This window comes from Salvia miltiorrhiza, chromosome 1 (assembly GCF_028751815.1).
Source record: "Salvia miltiorrhiza cultivar Shanhuang (shh) chromosome 1, IMPLAD_Smil_shh, whole genome shotgun sequence".
NCBI classification, from domain to species: domain Eukaryota; kingdom Viridiplantae; phylum Streptophyta; class Magnoliopsida; order Lamiales; family Lamiaceae; genus Salvia; species Salvia miltiorrhiza.
In genome coordinates this window covers 2,465,428-2,471,787 of record NC_080387.1, presented here as the reverse complement: position 1 = coordinate 2,471,787, position 6,360 = coordinate 2,465,428, and positions in this window count along the sequence as shown.

The window sequence follows — 6,360 nt, the reverse complement described above, 5'->3', positions numbered from 1 at the left end:
TTTTGTCGTAGTCGATTCCTTCTTCTTGACTGTAACCTTTTGCTACAAGCCTTGCTTTGTTTCTCACAACGTTTCCTTCTTCGTCTTTCTTGTTTTTGAAAATCCATTTCAGACCAATCACCTTTGCATCGTCTGGTCGATCCACAAGCTCCCAAACTGAATTCTGGTTGAATTCATTGAGTTCTTCTTGCATTGCGATGACCCATTGAGTGGACTTCAGAGCTTCTTCGATATCCTTGGGCTCTGTAGATGATAAGAAACAGTTGAAATTCTTATATTCGTTGATGCAGTTCTGATTGATATCAAAGACGTGGTTGCACATTGATCTTCGAGTCTTGACATCGTTTGATGGTTCTCCAATGATTTTCTCCTTTGAATGGAGTTCAAACCATCTTCGATACTTCTTGATCTCTTCTAGTGATGGAGGAAATTCTTCAGTCAGAATGGTTCTGAGGTGTTCAGCATTGTTCTGAACTGGTGAGAGATGAGTTGGATCTTCTTCAGCTGGTTCAACTCTTTCCTCATCAGTAGGAGTTCCCCCTTGATTGATGCCATCTGCATTGGCTCCAGTCTGAACTTCTGACCTCTGACTGATCTTCTAATACTGAAGCTTTTCAGTATCTTCATCTTTTCCGGGTCCCCACACCAGGACTGTAGAAGGTTCGGTGTCCTACTTTTTAGTTCTGGAAACTTCAGCATTCTCAGTTTCCTGTTTCCTGAATTCATCAGCAGACTCATCAAAGACAACATGAGGTGTTTCTTCAACACAGAGAGTTTGAGAATTAAACACTCGATAGGCTTTGCTGGATTGTTCAGTTCCAGAATATCCAAGAAAAATTCATGGATCAGCCTTGCTATCAAAAGTATTTAATCTCCTCTTATCATTGTTGTGGATGAAACATTTAGAACCGAAAGCATGAAAATAAGAGATTGAAGGCTTTCTGTTCTTCCATATCTCGTATGGAGTTTTTCCACGTCTTTGGGTAAGGAAGGAGCGATTTTGTGTGTAGCATGCGTTGTTGACTGCTTCGGCCCAAAACTTCAAGGGGAGTTTTGATTCGGCTAGCATTGTCCTTGCTGCTTCCTTCAAAGACCTGTTTCTTCTTTCTGCAACTCCGTTCTGTTGAGGAGTCCTCGCTGCAGAAGTTTGATGACTGATTCCATGTTCCTCACAATACTCACGAATGACAGTATTGAGGAACTCAGTCCCACGATATGATCTTATGCTGATGATGTTGATTTCCTTTTCAACGCTTAGCCTTCTCAGCAGCTTTGGCAATTCCATCAGTGTCTCCTTCTTGCTGTAGAGAAAGATGACCCAAGTATATCGTGAGTAATCATCCACGACAACTAAGGTGTACTTTCTGCCATTGTAGCTTCTGAGAGAGATAGGGCCAAACAGATCCATGTGAAGTAGTTGAAGAATCCTTCCAGAGGAGTGTCCTGACTTTGACTTGAATGATGTTCTTGTCTGCTTTCCTCTTTGACATGCTTCACATTCTTGCTTCTTCTGGAATACAATAGAAGGCAGGCCTTCTACCAACTGGTGTTTAGCAAGCTTGTTGATCGTCTTGAAGTTGAGATGGTTGAGTCTCCTGTGCCACAGCCAGTTGAGCTCTGAGCTGCTCTTGCTGATGAGACACGTTTCTGGAGGGCTGTCTTCCCATGAGACAACATAGAGACTCCCTTGTCTGAAACCTTTCAGAACCACCTTTCTTTGATTGTTTCTGACAGTGAATTCATCCTTTTTTATTTTCACTGTGAAACCGCTGTCACAAAATTGACTCACAGACAACAAATTATGTTTAAGACCAGAAACAAAGCTTACATTACTGATACTGGTGTTACCCATGTCGAGTACACCATAGCCTTTTGTTTCTCCGATTGAGTTGTCTCCGAATGCAACTTTGGATCCAGCTTTCTCAACATACTGAGTTAGATATTCTTTGTAGCCCGTCATGTGCTTCGAACAGCCGCTATCAAGATACTACGTTCTGATTGAAGCCTTGACTTCTTCCTTCTTTTTAGATTTTTTGCATTTGACCTGCAAGGAAGAGTCAATTAATTTAGGTACCCAATCAAGATTTGGGTCCTTCAATGTTAGCTCGAGTTCCCTTTGGAACCCATATCTGCTTCAGAACTGGTCGTGCTGATCTCTTGCACTTTGCTGGTCGTCTGACTGAAGTAGTCGTAGCTTTGGTTGGCACATGAGCATTCTTCTGTTGAGTTTTCCTTTTGAAGGCCTCACTCTTGTAGAAGTTCTGTCTGATGAGTTGTTGAGGTCTTCTCTGCTCGGCGTAGTATCTTCCTTGAGATACTCGAGTCATTCCAGACTGATGGAGACTTGACTGATGTCGTGGGACATGAGTCATATGATGTCCAGTTGCTTGTCGTCGTGGTTGTCGCTTGGCTCGTCTGGACTCATCATTGTTTTATCTCCATAGATGTTGTTCTTTCTGAAACTGAACTGTATTCAATTTCTGACTGATGTGGTTGTTCTTCCCCCTGGACTGATGAGGAAGATTCTTCTTGATTCCTGATGTTCCTTCCCCGATCTTTGACTGAAATCTACTTTCCAGTCTTCTCAGTAGAATGATCTGGTTGGGGGCCTTCTTTGCTCGTCTGTAGCTCCGTGGAGGTGGAACATTTGTTCTTACCATCAGTTTGCGTTTGCGAACTTCATCCATATCATGATCTCTTGATTCTTCTGATGTGGTGATTTCAGAAGCATCGTCATTTGAACTGATCATGGCATTCTTTCCTTTATCAGCTGCAACCTTTTCTCCAATGCTTTCAACAAGGCCTTTTGATGGAAAGTTGCTCATCATGGGAGACTTCATCATGCAGTCCTTGACTGTTTCTTCCAGTTTGTGATTGAGTCTCTTGATTTCATGAGATGCACTATCACATTCTGAGTTCGAGATTCTGAGCTTTTCTTCTAGTCGACTGTTCTCCATGATTAGCTGATCAAGACAAATTTCATCCGGAAAGTAGATGATTGTCTGATTCTTAGCTCGTTCATCATTGATCTCCTTTTCAATTTTCTGATTCTACTTGAGGAGATCTTCGAACATTTTTCTCAGCTGACAGTGATCAGTCATGAGCTGATCCAGCTCGTCAGCTTCAACGATTGAGCCTTCTCTAGATCCTGAATGCACCAGGGAATAATCAGTATAAGGAGTTTTTGAGTGAGAGTTTACCTCTGAGCCATTCATTCCATTGTCGTAGATGTTGTCAGCCACGCTTTCAGTTTCATTGGCCATCAGAGCTTGACTCTCATCATCTGAGCTGGTAGAGTTGAAGTCAGATGATTCTGATGTGTCTTTGGAAGATTCAGCATCGTCAGCTACCATCGCCTTCTTCTTCGCATACTTGCGATCTTTCTTGGCTTTCAACTCTTTGTGCTCAGAATGCGTCAGTTCAGGGCATTCACTTCGAAAGTGGCCTTTCTTTTTGCATCCAAAGCATTCCATATCTTTGATGTCATAGGCGGCTGACTTTCTTTCTCCGTTTCGATCAGTGGAATGTTTGGAGTTGCTTTCTCTTTCCTTTCCTTTGTAGTGTTGCTTGTGGAACCTTTTGTACTTGCGGAATTTGGACTCCATCTTGTTGAATCTTTCAGTCAACAAAGCATATTGACTGAAGAATTTCTCTGGCCTGAATTTCGCTGGTTGTTTTGTTTGCTTCTTGGTTTCTCTTGCTGAAGCTTTCAGTGCTGCTCCTCTTGAGGTTGAAGGGCCGTCTTCATCTGATCCTCCAGTTTTCTTGATTCCAAGATTTCTCTAGATGTCGAACTCATTTGCCAAAAGATCAGAGAAGAGCTTGTTTATTGGGAGCTGACTGAATCCAGGCTTGTTCTGATGAGCGACTGAGTAGATCTGCCAATCTCCTCGTGGCAGTCCTCGAAGAATCTTCAAGTTGATTTCTCGTTGAGTGTACTTGTCCTTCGAGATGGATTGAACTTCATTCGGGATTTGATTGAATCTAAGTTCCATCTCTTCGACAGATTCATTCTTGAGCATGAGGAATGAGTCGAACTTCTGACATGCTATGGATAGCTTATTCTCCTTGATTTCTTCAGAGCCAACGCACATTCTTTCAAGAATGTCCCACATCTCCTTTGCACTTTTGCACTTGATGATCTTTGTGACGTGCTTATCAGGTACTGTGCTGAAGATGATACTTTTGGCGAGATTGTCAAGCTCATCCTGCTTCCTTTCTTCTGTGGTGTAGTCCACCTTCTGCTTGATTTGGACGCCATCGAAAGGATCCTGAGAAGGATCAACAAGAACCCTTTTTACAATTTCGGTGATGATGATTGGTCCGTTGGTGATGACTTCCCACATTCGGCAATGTTGAGTGACGAGGAAGCTTTCAAGCCAAAATTTCCATATGTCGTATTTTTCAATACTAAACATAGGTAAAGAAGATAACCTGCCATGGTTAGTCTCCATAACAACAGATAATCAGCAGATAAGTGAAAATAGCAAGCACAACTTGAAAGTGAAAGGTTTCTCGAGACCTTTGAGAAAAATGATCTAGTTCAATTAGAACCTAGTCAGAAACAGACTGTTCTTGCTAACAACCTGCTCTGATACCAATTGTTAGGTCCGGAGGGTCTCGAATAGGTGTATGGGGGGAATACACCTATGGGCTATTTTTCTTTTCTTTCCTCTAAAAACAGAGGGATCTCAAGATAGAGATCAAAACGAAACTTTACACGCAAACTATGACACCTGTTGACTGAAAACAGTTTTGAGCAAACAGGATTGACGACTGATACTGAAAACTCTTCAGTAAGGAGTTATCAGTTAAGTTGATAGAACTTAACTGATGCACGTAAGGGCTTCAGTCGAGTTTGCTTAAACAGAGATGATATAAGTCTTCCTGACTATCAGAAGATAGATCAGTCAGACTGATATCACACGCAGCGGAAATAACTTTATTTCGTAATAGCCTCGGTTGAGCACGTTATTAGTCTTAGGTTTCGCTTTGCAGTTATTCAGTATTCAGTTTATCAAGAGTAAGAACACAGATAAGTATGTAAAGACTGAAAGCTATAAATAACACAAAGACTTTTACGTGGTTCGGAAAACACTTTTGCTACATCCACGGTCGATTGATCTAACCAACAATCCACTCCGCAAGTGCTTAACTGGTGCACTGCAAATCGAACCGTGTGCTTGCCGGGTGCACACAACCGTTTCACTTAAGAGTCCACTCTTCAGACCCACACTTCACTCGTGTCGGATTTCTCACTCCTAGCACGACCTTGCACTAGGATCTCATGGAGTCAGAGTACCTTCCTGAACTCATTTTTCACTCAAACACTCGATTTCTTTCTCTCGAAAGGAGGTTTGAAAAACTTGCCAACTAGACTTCAAAGAACAAGTTCTTTGGAGCAAGTTTTGACCTGGGCTTCTGGGTAAACAGATATATGCCTAAGGTCTAAGAGAATGTGTGTAATCAGAAGTGACTGATTTTGGCTTTGAAATTCTCTTCTTCGATTCAAGCTTTGGGGAGTTTAAGCTTTGGGCTGAGTAGCAATTTTAGCAAAGCTTCAGCTTATGTTGTTGAATCGGTGAAGATTGAAGTTGATCCTCGAGCGCTACTTATAGGAGAGATCCTGAATAGATTCGTTGGCGGAGAACGTCTTCAAGATTTCTTCCGTTGGAGAGCATTTCGAATTTGGGCTGAGGCTTCAATCTTCGAGGTTCCTTGTTTGGTGGGAACGGCTATCTTGATGAACATGAGATGCGACGTCTCTGATAAAGTAGCCACCAAATAGGAATGACCTCTGCAGAGAGGGATGATCCTGAGATCTCTGCATTTAATGCGGCTGTACTATGTGAGCACGTGGCTTCCTTTGAACATTGGAAGTTCAATCCGAGGGAGAATGTTTAACTGATACTTGACTTTAGTATCAGTCCGCTGAGTCCACGGAGCACGCATTAAGTAATCAGTTCCGAACTGATTTTTCAACTGATACTTCAGTTGGTAACTTCAGTCTTCAGTCCTTCATTCTTCAGTCTTCAGTCTTCAGTCTTCAGTCTTCAGTCTTCAGTCTTCAGAACCGCAACCTAAACTAGAAACGAACTCTAACACTTGAGTTCAAAACAGTTCTAGTCTATTACAAATTAAACCTAAGGATTTTGGTATCATCAAAACAAGACATGATATTCCATGGGGTTCCCAACATAAGCATTTGTAATTGATCCTTCAACTTTGGCTTTGTTTTTAACCGTTTTCTTCAACTTTCCCAAGTACCTCTCAAATGGATACATCCATCTATACTGTACGGGGCCTGTCATCATGGCCTCATCGGCCAAGTGTATTGGAAGATGCTCCATAGAGTCGAAG